This window comes from Eubalaena glacialis, chromosome 10 (assembly GCF_028564815.1).
Source record: "Eubalaena glacialis isolate mEubGla1 chromosome 10, mEubGla1.1.hap2.+ XY, whole genome shotgun sequence".
In the NCBI taxonomy this organism is placed as follows: domain Eukaryota; kingdom Metazoa; phylum Chordata; class Mammalia; order Artiodactyla; family Balaenidae; genus Eubalaena; species Eubalaena glacialis.
The window spans coordinates 87,664,823-87,678,285 of NC_083725.1; the positions used below are offsets into that span (position 1 = coordinate 87,664,823).

General features: G+C 34.4%; 1 long non-coding RNA gene across 1 annotated transcript in view; it reads left to right on the plus strand.

Annotated features, from left to right (window-relative positions):
• The window catches only part of LOC133100086 (uncharacterized), a 208,726-nt gene that overhangs the window by 128,252 nt on the left and 67,011 nt on the right, over positions 1-13,463 (plus strand). The window contains exon 2 of the long non-coding RNA XR_009702385.1: positions 2,664-2,771. This is a non-coding gene — a long non-coding RNA (uncharacterized LOC133100086). The remainder of the gene's footprint in view (positions 1-2,663; positions 2,772-13,463) is intronic.

Genomic DNA, 13,463 nt, shown 5'->3' on the forward strand with positions numbered 1-13,463 from the left:
TAGTTCCCAGCTTGGTATTGTAGGTAGACTCAACCTTTAAATCTTTCTTCTTCTCAGTTATCAGTTGTGTGTTCTTTAGTTTAGAGCCAGAGTCCCTGCGCTTGAGTATCCGCTTCATGGCTTAACAGTTGTGAAATTGGGAATATTATATAATCTCTCTTCCTCTCAGTTTCCTCATCTGCAAATGTGGGTAATAACGATCTCTAACTAAAAGGATTGCTTTGAGAATTGAGTTGATATTTATGAAGTGCTTAAAAGAGCTCCTGGCACACAGAAAATACTTGATAGCTAATTGTTAAAGAACTAAAATAGTTTTCTTAGTTGTAAAATGGGAATTTTAATAATGTCTTTATCATAAGGAGTTGAAAAAATCAATAAGATAATGTGCAAAAGTGTTATTCCAATGCTTGGCACAAAATAAGGGTAGCAGATTGTTAAATAATAGAGTATAAAGAAGTAAAAAATATATAGCTCTAGAAATATACATCATAAGATTAAAAATTAGAGCCTTTTTGCATTTTATTGTTCTTTAGTACATTTTGTTTTTCTCTTTGACAGTCAGTGATGCTGTAAGTGTTTGTCTTGGCTTTGTAAGTTTGAAGGCATAAGTATTCCAATTTAATAAATTTACATTGTTTTTCATAACCATTAATCCAAGAAACTGGGAAGTATCACTTCATATTTGCCATTGTAAATTAATCCATTCTTGTAGTTGATAAATGTTTGTTATATGCCCTAATTGTACAAAAGTACTGAGCACTTAACTTCATAGTTAACACTGGGACTAGTAAGATATCATCAGTCAAAAGCATGCATTCACTTTGTTTTTCTCTAAAACAATCTTCTACCCAGAATGACCAATACATGATGAATTAATTTTATCTTCACAATAAAATGTGTACAGAGGTTAAAATGGTAAATTAACATACACATCCACTGTATTCTTTTCGGAAATTGCTTTGGGTGTGAAAATAAGAGATGACAAGTTTCTTTTCTCCAATATTTCTTTATTTCTTAAAAAAAAAAGAGAAAGTTTTTAACACTACTCAAAGCCAAGAAACAGTAGATATGATCCTTGAATTTAGATAATGGAAGATGGCAATGTCTCCTTAAAGTTTCTATAATTGTTCATTTACACTAAAATGAATGGGAACATTCACAAAATGGTCTCTAAAGCTGTACATAGTCTTCAAAATATGGTATTCAGATTACTGACACTCTAAAATTAAAATTTATTCATAATTCACTAGAGATAAAATGTTATACAGTCATTTATGGCTATTTTGGGGGGAAAAGCCTAATTTTGAAACAGAATTTACCCTGGATGATGGTTGCTGAATGTTTAAATGATTCAACAGTGTAAATTATTAGTAAGGTTGTTTTAACATATTAATTTTACATATATATAAAGATGCACTTGCCTTTAAACATTAAGTGGTTTTAGTTATTCATAGTTTAATGGTCTTCATGCCGACTGTTGTGCCCAAACTAGAAAACATATATAGATTTGCTTTGAATCTCCAACTTCTTTTGAGAGTCATCAATCAAAAGGTGAACATATAGCATTTAAAGATATGAAGTATTCTAATTGTGGTAAAGATAAATTTGAGACAGAGAGTTTGTTTCTAGTTTCTATTGACTTGAATCTTAATCTGATACTTTATGAAAAGGCTAACCTTTCAGTTAAATTTATTAAAAGCATGAATGTGTACTTTTAAGTTTAAACATTTTAGCCATCTTGGAATTTTGAAATAACTCAAATTTTAGACATGTTCAGAAATACTATGAATAGAATAGAATTTAGAAAAAATGTGGCATCACATTTTTATCAAGCATAGACAATATGCTAAGTATCACTGTTTTCATTTACACATTTGGAGTAAAAATATTATCACAAAGTATATTTTAAGAATTAAATATAATAGTTTCAAGCACTTAAACCTACTATAGTGCTCAGTAAAATGTTAATACCAAGTCCACTCACCATGTAACAGCCTCTTGTTTCCAATAAATCTACATCTACTTCTTTTTGGTGTTTTAGGGTTTGTCTGTGTGTCTGTCTCATCTCTCTTTCTCAAAGTATTTTGGTTAATTATAGAATTATAATATTTATAACACATAATATATTACAATATATTATAATTGTAAAATCACAGCCTTTCGTTATAACCACTGTATCTTCATGTTTTTAATTATTTAAATCTAAACTACAATACATTCATTAAAAAAAATTATGGGTCTATAGATTGCTTGGAGATGGTTGTCTTCTTCCAATAAAGAGATTCTCATTTTGCTCACAGGAATTTTATTTCCATATTTAAATTTAATATTTTATGTCAACTATTTAATTCACTGAACAGTAAATTGAATACCTATTAACTGAGAAGGCAGCACACCTCTTTTTGAAGTCACATTGCCTGAGTTCAAATACCTGTTCTACAATTTAGGAGCAATATAACCATGGGCAAATGGATTTTCCCCTTTAAGTCTCAATTTCTTCATGTGTAAACTAGAGATAACATAATACATACTTATCAGGGATTTAAGGGCTAAATTATATTGTCTTCCAGCATTTAGCCCAGTGGTTGGTGTCTTAGTTTGGGCTGGTGTAACAAATATAAGTTAGACTGAGTGATTAAACAGCAAACATTTATTTCTTACAGTTCTAGAGGCTGGGAAGTCCAAGATCAAGGTGTTGACAGAGTCCACTGCCTGGTGTGCAGATGCCTAATTTCTTGCTGTGTCCTCAGATGGCTGAAAGGAGAGAGAAAGTAAGCTCTATTTTATCTCTTCTTATAAAGACACTAATCCCATTTATGAGGGCTCCACCCTTGTGACCTAATTACTTCCCAAAGACCTCATCTTTTAATACCATCTCACTGAGGGTTAAGAATTCAACATACAAATTTGGGGAAACACAAACATTCAGTCCATAGCAGTGGACAAATAGTAAGTGTTCTATTAATATAAATCTGTCTTATTCTCATTCTAGCTTCTTATCATATGTCAGGCATTCTTCTGTATTGAAGATAGATGAGCATAAAGCAGAGTTCATAGCCTCAAGGATTCATCCATCTAGTGGATAAATCAATTTTATTTTATAAAAATAAACCAACAATAACAGTATGATGTGATGAGTGATGGTGTGGAGTGATGCAAGTCTGCACCTGTGTCATAGGAATGCAGTGGGAATAATCTGAAAGACACTTGAGCTAGTGGTGGTATAAGAATTGCATCATAGATTCCCCCTAGCATACCCACTTCTCTGAGGCTTTAATCCCTTCTTCTGTTGATACCATCTGTCATCACAGTTCCAGCATTTCTATCTCACATAGTATGGACCATCAGAGTCTCCTTCCTTTTAGGCACCATCCTACTAGCATGCTTGCAACCCCTCCCTTGTCTTGCCAGGATGGTAAATGGGAGAGTGCTCTCCAAATAGATAGACTTCCCATAGTCAATTTAATATTTCACTCCCCTTGATCTCACACCCTCAGAAGCAAGTCCAATACCTGTATGCTCTCCCTGATAAGTCATACGACTCTGGTAAGAGTATAGTCCCTTTTTTCTCCCTGTCAGACCCAGTATGTCCCTGGCTGGGTTATGTTCTGATTTAAGTTTTTGTCCTAATGGGTCAGTAGCAGAGTTGGGATTTAAGCTTTCATGAGGAGGAATAACCTCCACATCATTTCCAAGCAAAAGGGGAGAACAAGTCATTTAAGGAATAGGCCATTGCTGCTAGCTCAGAGCTGAAAAAGAAATGAGAATAAACTCTCCTAGATAATATTTTCCATAGAAATACTGCTTTGCTGTAGGTTTTCCACAACACTTTCATTCTTTTATATTTTTACATGAGTATAAACATCAGGGAGGACTTTGAATGGCAAACATTTGCTATTGATTTGTCTTTTATCATACAAGATTTACATTTAAACTTTTAGAAAAAGATCTGAGTATGTCAGGAAGCTGATAATTTGTATTTACCATGATTTGACTTTAAAAAAAGGAACTGATAATTAGAAAGGAGATGAATAACATTTGATTTTGATAAAGAAAAATTCTTTTATGGAGGTTAAAAGAAAATCAACAATTTAAAATGATTTTGCAGCATAAAAATAACTATCATCTCCACTTTTAAATGAAAGATGAAAATGTGTGATGAACCCTTGAGAGCCTTTCTTGTATGTAGAGGTAACATAAGCTCCTGTCTTTTCAGATAGATGTGTTTTTGGCAGCCAAACCTTGGTTTTTCAGACTCCAAGTAACAGCAGAAAAGCCACTATAGTAAAAACAAAATATACCTACTACAGATTACTGTTATAGCTTTTCATTTTTCCTTTAACTAGTTTTGGAGTTATAATAGGTATTTTAAGATTTACTGTAACTCAGTTTAACAAATGAAAAGAATCAGAGTTGTGAATGTAGCACACAGAGCTAAAGTACACTTCCTGGTGATTGTTGGTTGTGGAGTAGGGAAATGATTTAAAATAATTCTGGGGTCATGCACAGCTCACTCTTATGAACTGGTGGGCAAACCAGCCAAGCTTAATGGTCTGAGAGGAGAAAGGATGCCTAATGGATTTTTAAAAATTGTTGCTAGCTTCTGAAGTAATATACAGTGTTCTCAGATGCAGTGACTTTTTCAAGTAGATGTTCCATAACTACTTCAAACAACAAAAACAAAACAGATATAGAAGCAAAATAAATTAAATCCATTTTAGGGTGTCAGAAAAGTACAAGCAGATGAAACCTGATTATAAAAATTTGACATGACATTTAGAGAAATACTTCTCATTAGATTTAAATTGACAGAATATCTTTGTTCATATGACCCCTTTCAAAATTCTATTGGCATCTGAAGAATATAGTGACCAATATTAATAAGTTGGCACATGCATACATTCTTTTCTATTGTTGTAATATTTTCCCTGCAGACTTTCACTTGTATGGGTACTGTTATTTGTATTTTTCATTTGTAACCAACGCACCCATTTTGAAAATGTCTGTTGAGCAACCACTATGTAAAATAACACTATCAAAGACATTGGGTTGAATTGGGTCTTAGGGATTTTACAATGTTTTAGAGTACATAAGTGAATAACTAGTATGTAGAATAGGTTAGGTCAGGTTGAGAGCATTTCTTTATTTCATTTTTATAAATATCTTGCTTCATTTAGAAAATTATTTGAAATGGTTTATGGAGATATATATTCTCTAACATAACCAAAGTAAAACAATGAGACATTTTATGTAAAAAAAAAAAAAAATAACTTGACATCCATGTAAGGCCTACATATCAGACACATGCCAGAAGGTGTGCTGCTTTTTACTTATGACTTTAGTATAAGATTAGATTAGAAATTTTCCTGGTGTTAAGTTCCAAAGAAAATTTTTCTTAGGATGTCTTGTAAAGGGGCATCATCTACTGTAGTGGAATATATCCTCAATAAATGCAATAAATATTTCAGTGAATGTTCTACAGTAATTTCTTTTGAGGGGATAGTTCAGCTAGTTCAGTTAAAGCAATTTTATTAAAATCTGAAGCAACACATTTGTACTGTAACTTTCTGAGGGTCAGACTGTTCCACAGATAAACTTTAGACTATTTAAATGCTGTGCTTTTCAACCTGTGTTCAAAACATACTCAAAGATGCATGGCAATGTGCAGGGGTACTCAAAGCCACAGAACACCATTTGCACCATAGTGCAAATTTCAATCAGTGCTATGTTATATAAAATTTTATTTTTTATAAAAAGTAAATATTGTGAACTAGTTTTAAAAAATTTGTATGAGAGGGAGACAGGTGAGAGAGTGATGAGTAGGAGAGAGAAGGAAGAAGGAGAAGAAAGAGAGGGAGAAGGAGGAAGACAAAGAACTTCAAAGAAATTTATCATCCATTAGAGCCTGTGAATTTCAGCTCTTGAAAAATGTGTTGAAGTTAAATATATGAGTTTAATCTGTTTAGAATGTACTACATGGGGCTCAGACTTCAAGCTGTGTCCCAACCTCCAATTATCTCCCGTAGCCCATCATTTACCCAACCCACATTAATGCTGGCAGAGCTTCCATTGATATGACAAACAAAGAAGCTACAGAGCAGGAAGACTGGTCTAGAAGAAGAGAAATTTGCCTAGAGTTGTGGTTAGGAACATGAATTTTGGAGTCAGAAAAAAAAGCTGGGGTAAAACTCTAACATTATCACTTATTAGCTCTGACACCTTGCTAAAGTAATGTAACCTCACTCACCTCACTTAATAGTCTCAACTTTAAATAGGTATAATCATAGCACCAATCTCAGGTTATTTTAGGGATTGTGTTATATATATAATTAACTTTTTGATAATAGATGACTATTAAGTATTCAAATGTATATTAGCTTCTGCTTTTTCTTCTTCTGACATGTCTTGTTATTTAAAAGAGTGATAGTGAGTTCCAAGCATGGATGGTAAATTGACTTTGAAGACATGTTTCAGGAATTTGAAAAGCTGGTCAAGATCATGGCTATGAAGATTAAGACTCATTTGGCATATTTATTACTAAGAAAGCCTACCTTAGATTCATATTATGCTTTATAGTTTATAATTATTTCATATCCAATTTCATTTGCTGTTACATTAATTCTGAAATTGATACTGTCGTAACAGCTGAAATTTATGTAACAAGGATAAGGCAGATTTTATCATGGCCATTTTTTAGGTAAGGAAGCTGAAGATCACAGAGTCTTTGACATATTGAAGAGCAGGCAGTAGAGACAGAACATGGACACTTCTCAGGGCTTCTCTAATCCTTCTGCTGCACTGTGCTGCCTGAAAAATCTCAATTCAGCCTCCACACTTAAAAAAAATTAACTTTAGGTATTAATCGTTTACTATGTAACAGACTCTATGTAAATGAAATATGGAATTAATGAATTAATTCTTTGTCCTCATAATATCCCTAGAGGATTGTGCTATTATCATCCTCATTTTATGGATGAGGCAAGCAACTGACTAAGTGGGACACAATATTTATTGACTCTGAACTTTGATCCCTTCCCAAAGACTTTGGCTGAAATAGAGTCTGCTGCTTAGAACCCCAGAATTGATCTTATTTGGAAATAGGGTCTTTGCAGACGTAATTAATTAAAGAATTTGGAATAAAATTATCCCAGATTTCAGTTGGTCCCTAAATCCAGTGACTGTCATCTGTGTAAGAAAAGAGGACATGAAGTGAGACACATAGGGAAGAAGGCCATGTGAAGATGGAGGTTCAAAGTACAAGCTCTGTAATCAGCTGGTCAGGGTTCAAAACCTGGTTCACCATTTCCTAGGTGATGGGGCCGAAGCAAGTTACCTAATTTATTCAAGCCTTTATTTTCTTATTTGTAAAATATAAATTGATAGAATGTGAGGAAAGGCAGCAAAACAGACATATTCCTATTTCATAAAGCCACTAAGTATACCAACATTTCAACAAGAATTTTCTCAAGGGCACTGAGCAAGTCTTACCAATAAAGCCTTCTGAAATTTGTGATTTTATGAAATAAAAAAAATCATTCAATTTTGTGTGTTAAAAATAGAAATGAAGGAGTAACATAATATTAAATAGATAGATGATAGATAGATAGATATTAATATATAGATATATCTCACCTTGATTCAATACTGTCCTTGTCTCCACTCTGGGTGTGAGTAATGCAATTTTGTCTGTGGTAAGATTTACTGATGAGTATGAATTATGTTTGATACTTAAAGTCTAAGTGCTCATAAACCTAGGAATATAAAAACAAGAGAATGAATATATTTAATATTCAAAAACCCATAAGATATATTGTACTTATTTTACTTGTGTTTCACCTCATTGAATTACTGTCTGTGTTTTAGGCTGATGGGCTATCAGCAGTATCTCCATATAACCCCTGACACTCTCTTCCCCGGTGAAGACCTACCTTGTGAATCTTATTTGTTTCTGGACCCTTTTATGGATCCATTCAATGAGAAGATATTTTAGATAGATTTTCGTATTAGAAGAATATCTCAAAACATGTAGTTGTCTTTAGTGACTAACAACTACAAATGAGTTTACCAGATGAAACTATTGAGCAATTATCAACATAGAGGAAGAAGTACCTAAGTATACCTCAGATAGTGAAATCAGGAGGGTTGAGGGAAAAGATTCATCAAGGAGGTATATTAGATCTGCTCTTGAAAGAAGTACTTGCCTATTTGACAGGGTGGATTGGAGTTTGGGGACACGGAAAAGACAGTGAATACCACTCACTAAGGCAAATGCATCTGGTAGAACACCGTGAAAACAGAATACTGTGTTGGAGAAATTGTCTGTACTTAAGTATGTTTCAAGTTCACATTCTAATAGAAGTGACAGTGTTGAAAAAAAGTGGCATTAGGTAGGAAATCAGGGTTTGATCAGGAAGTAGCCCTGCTCTTAAATGGGACCCAGGGAAAAGTACACACAGAGACCCATATATCATGTGGTTAAAGTTTTAGAAATTCTAAGTCAAACTAACTGTTAAATGAAACATGTATCTTCTGACATGATATATATAATTTCATACTGACCTGGCAGATCAGGCTGTAATCTAGAAATACTGGATTTAGTGGATTTCAACCGAATGACTCAACAAAAAGAGAGCTGGTCCACAGTTTACCCTTCTTTTCTTTCCGCACCTGGTTTCACCTTGCACCAGAAGGGGCCTGTTGCTTATGTGTGTGGAGACCCCAGCCCACAGCTCTGCCACGTCCCCACAAACTGGAACATCTTGGACATTCATTAAGACTAGAGATATACTCATCAGTGACACAGTTCACTGTGGAAAGAAGGAAGATTGGGAAAGGGCCATTGTAGTTCTTGGAAGAAGGTTCAGGGTCATCTGGCCAGAAAATTAGATGAACCCAGGGATTCTGGGATGATCTAGAAGGGTGCAAGGTGGCCCCCTCCCCTTGACCACACAATCTCCTCTTTCCTTGGGTAATGGTGTGCCCATAGTAGAGGCATAATGAAAACTTCTAAAGTGTAAAAACTAGGACCTTATATGCTAATTTTACTGTTTGGGTACCTTCATGCTGACTAAAGAGAGCTATCAAAGACTTTTAAATAGCAGATTTTTATATGCAGTTTTACTTTTTACATAGCTATAAATTTGGGGAAGAAATAGGTAGGAATACTTTTCCTTTCAAGGAGAAGCAATATTGCATAACATCAAATCTCTTTAAAAGGCCTCGTTTATTAAAGTGCCTCATGATAGATAATAACTAGAATTGGCAAGCTACTGAAAATATGTCCATGACCATTTTTCATGGGTAATGCTCCACTTATTTCAAGTACCCCAAATAATGCTTCCAAGCTGCAGATTTAATCCTTCTGATGAGACACCCTAACAGTGAGAGTAATAGGTGTACTTCGAAAGAGATTTGCATATTTCTGTGGTAAGTTTCATACTCCTGCTCCTGACATTCTCTGTTTACTTTGACATAAAGAGGCAGGAGGAAGGAGAGAGGCAGAGAGCTTAATGGACATAGATCTGAAAGTGGAATCTAGGCAACCTGGTTTAAAACAGCATCACCCATTGCTCCTCATCTATCCCTTAAGGATGCAGGTTGAGACTGTGCACCACTTCCCAGGCAATTCACCTCGGAAAAATTATTCACTTACATGGTGACCAACGTACTAAATAAATATAAGAATACTGATGAATGAAATAATAATTCTAATGTAGAAAATTTTAAAAAACGTTGTGCCTGTTATCTCTGTCCCTAAGGATTGAAAAAAAAAAAAATCTCGTTTTAAAGAACACACATTACAGGCTAATGCCTTCAAGTTTTCTTTAACACTGATCTTCCAAGAAAGGAACAATTTGACCCTGAATTGATCTCTGAAATAAAGGGGAATTCCCTGGCAGTCCAGTGCTTAGGACTCCATTCTTCCACTGCAGGGAGACCGGGTTCAGTCCCTGGTCGGGGAACTAAGATCCTGCATGTCGCACAGTGCGGCCAAAAAAACACAAAAAAACCTGTCTCTGCTGATACCAGAGGTTTTCCTGTCACTCCTATCATTCCTAGAAAATGTGGATGTTGAGTTAGTTGGGTCTACATGGTGCATGGTGGAAAAATTTATAAGAATAGCTGGACCCAAATTCTGGTGTCCTCATTTATACAGCATGGACTCTAGGAAAACTTGCACTTTTCAACATGATAGAGTTTGAACTTCCCATCCACATAGAAACCCTAAGTTTTAATGAGTTCTTTGGGGTATATATGGACAGAGGACTTGCCTAACCTGGGAATCCTAAAGAGTAGACTTCTTTGGTCTATTTCCTCCAGGATAGTAATGGTTAACTCTTTGGGCTATCTCTGAGCCATGGAAAAGGTGATGAAAGCCATGAACTCCAGATTCAGAAAAGCACATGTATCTTTATATAGTCAAACTTTTGCAAGCAAGTTCAGGGAGGTCATGTCTTGCTCAGAACTTCTTCATGATACCTCTTAATTCTGTTAATCATGGGATCCATAGTTCCCTAACACTAGATGATCTGCAGATATTAGGCATTCAGGAAGTATAGATAGGATAAATCTTAATTGTTCTTGGAGAAGTGAACTGGGGAGAGGAGGCTGTGGTTAGAATTATAAAATAAAATTCATTTCTTATTTTCCATTAAAAAAATGGAGTCTCTTGAGTAAAGGAGTCCTTAGCCATTCTAGAATTTCAATTTAATGAAGAGTCAGGCATCCATGAAGTGCCCTTCCATTATACATTGTTATGGAAAGCAGTAGCTTAAGGGTTAACTACACACTCCCTCATAGACAGATTTACTAAATTTGCTCCTCAACCTCTCTGCATCTCAAATTACCTACAAAACACAGATAGTAATGATGTCTAGCTTGTAAGGTTAGTATGAATGTTAAACAAGATGATGCATGTGAAATATTTAGCAAAGTGTAAACACTCAATAAATATTATCTATAATTTTTATACGAAGAAAGCATATGTGTAAAAAGTTTTCTTTCCTTTTTTTTTTTTTAACAGATGTGTATTTAAGAGAAAGTGACCATCAGAAAAGTCATGTAATGCCAAGTACTGGCATTTACATTTGGCCTCAAAAGTGAATTGTTAATGGGATATTTTAGTAATATGTACAGACCTCTTTTCTTTGAGGTTAGTCAAGTCACAGTGAGTGCAGTGAGGTAGAAGATCAAAATAGTATACCAGTGTTTAATGCACATAAGTGTATTAAATGGGCCTGAAAAACACTCCTATCTTGGAAGTTTTAGCTTTCAAGGAAACATTTTAGAATGCTTAATAAGACAAATACAAGGTTATTTCCTTTTGAGAATAGAACACATTTTACAATCTAGATTTCACAGACTTAAATGTAATTCATGAAGAAAGGAAATGAATCTTACTAGTGAAGTCCTAGATGACATGATGAAATTTGAATGCTAGAATTTTGGAGTGTTTGGAGAACAAAGCTTATATTAGCATTAACTCTGCTACTTGTTTTCCAAAAATCTTCTTACATTCTCTTGTTTTCTATTTTAAAATTACTCTTTGAGGGACAGTTATCACTACATATTTGAAATGCTAACTATTATTCCTGTTTCAATACAATTGCACAGTTCAATTCAATACAATAAGAATATGCAAATCCTTAAACCTCTTATTCCCTGGTTCAAACATCTGGCTCCCCATTTCCTTTGGGCTAAAATGAAAATAACTCAGATATAATATTATAGCAGAGCAAGTCATAGAAACCTGGGTTTGAATCCCAGCTCTATGACTCAGTACTATTTTGTGATCATGGACAAGTTATTTAAACTTTATAAAAGCAGTTTCATCATCTACAAAATTGCCTGTCTCTGAGGAAGTATTAGTAAGGTTAACTGAGATAATGCATGTATAATACCTGGGATACAGTTGGGCAAAAATGTATGTTTCTTCTATTCCTGTAGTTTTAATTTCAAGCCTTCCACTGTCTTTCTGACTATTTTTTAATATTTAGTAAGTATTTCTCCAACAACCACCATGCACTAGATATTGTTTAACTTCTATGAGGGATGTAAGAAAAAAGTAACAATCTCCCTGCCCTCAAAACAATGTAGTTATAAAAACTACAAAGATAGGGTAACTGAATCTCAGGGAATGAACGTGAGAGTTACAAGGTTGAGGCTCATGGGGAGGCTAGGGCTAGATGGAAAAGGGATTTTAATTTTTGTTTTTCAGGAGAAATAGAAGGCTATTAATGGGATTTTGGCAACAGATTCAAATGGGTTTTTAAAGAGCATAGCCCATACTGTGAAAATGAATTAGAGGGAGCAGAGACTGAGCAGGAAAGGGGTCTTGAGACGCGTTACTAGAGATAACTGTTTCGAATAAGATCGGTGACAGCCAACCTGGACAGAAGTGGATTGATTAGAGAAATATTTTGCAGGAAGACTCAACAAGATTTGGTCAGTGATTGAATGGGCCTCAGGGCACACAAAAGAGAGGACAATGCCAAAGATGACTTCAAGGTTATTAGATGGTGGCTCTTATTTTACAATTCCATATTTTTTCCTTTTCTCTGTGTGAATACCCTTTCCACAGATGGACTGGAATTCCTTATGAAGACAGGCTATAGCATATACTTATGTATCTCCCAAATGCTTCTCTTATAACAGGTAATCAGTAAATGCTTGATCAATGAGTAACTGCTTGGAAAAAGGAAAAAAATAACTCATTCAGTTTTCAGTGTGGTTGTCCAGGAACCAGGTGGCCTCTGTGTTATCATCTAATTATTTCAATCTCACTGAAAAATACCAAGTTGTAATTGCTCACACCCATGGTGATAAGCGTGACTTTAAGAAACCTCCAAAGAATCTTACATCTTCATTATACTCAATTTTAACTCCTTTTTCTGGAATTGTTAGCAAGCTGAAAATAAGTAGTAAGTAGGATCTACTTTTTTTTTTTCTTCTTAATAGTGACATTAGTGAAAAAAATGTGCTGTTGTTGGAAGCAGCAAGAAAAGATAATGCTGATTTATCTACTAAAAGTGCAGTCACCTGTAAATTATTTGAATTCTAAAATTATATGATAAATACATATATTGGAAATAAATGTTATTTTTTAACACTAAGATATCTTGATAATTTGCTTTTAAAAATATATATGTCTGAGTATGTGTACGTGTGTTGTCTTTAAATTATTGGCACCTTGACCTTGGAAGGCGTTGTTAAAATTAAAAAAATAAGATAAAGATAGAAAGAAGTATTTATAGGATAATAGTAAACATGAGGAGCCAAAGGACTGGAAATATAATAAGTACTTGAGTAGAAATCACAAAAGGTCATTTTGAAAAAAATTACGGTTGAGTGAATAGTGTTCCTTTGAGGCAGAAGGCTAGATTGAGTGAAATAGTGGAGAGGGTGTGAGTTGTAGTCAAGTCATCACATATAGAGATACTTGATTTTACCTTTGGAAAGAACAG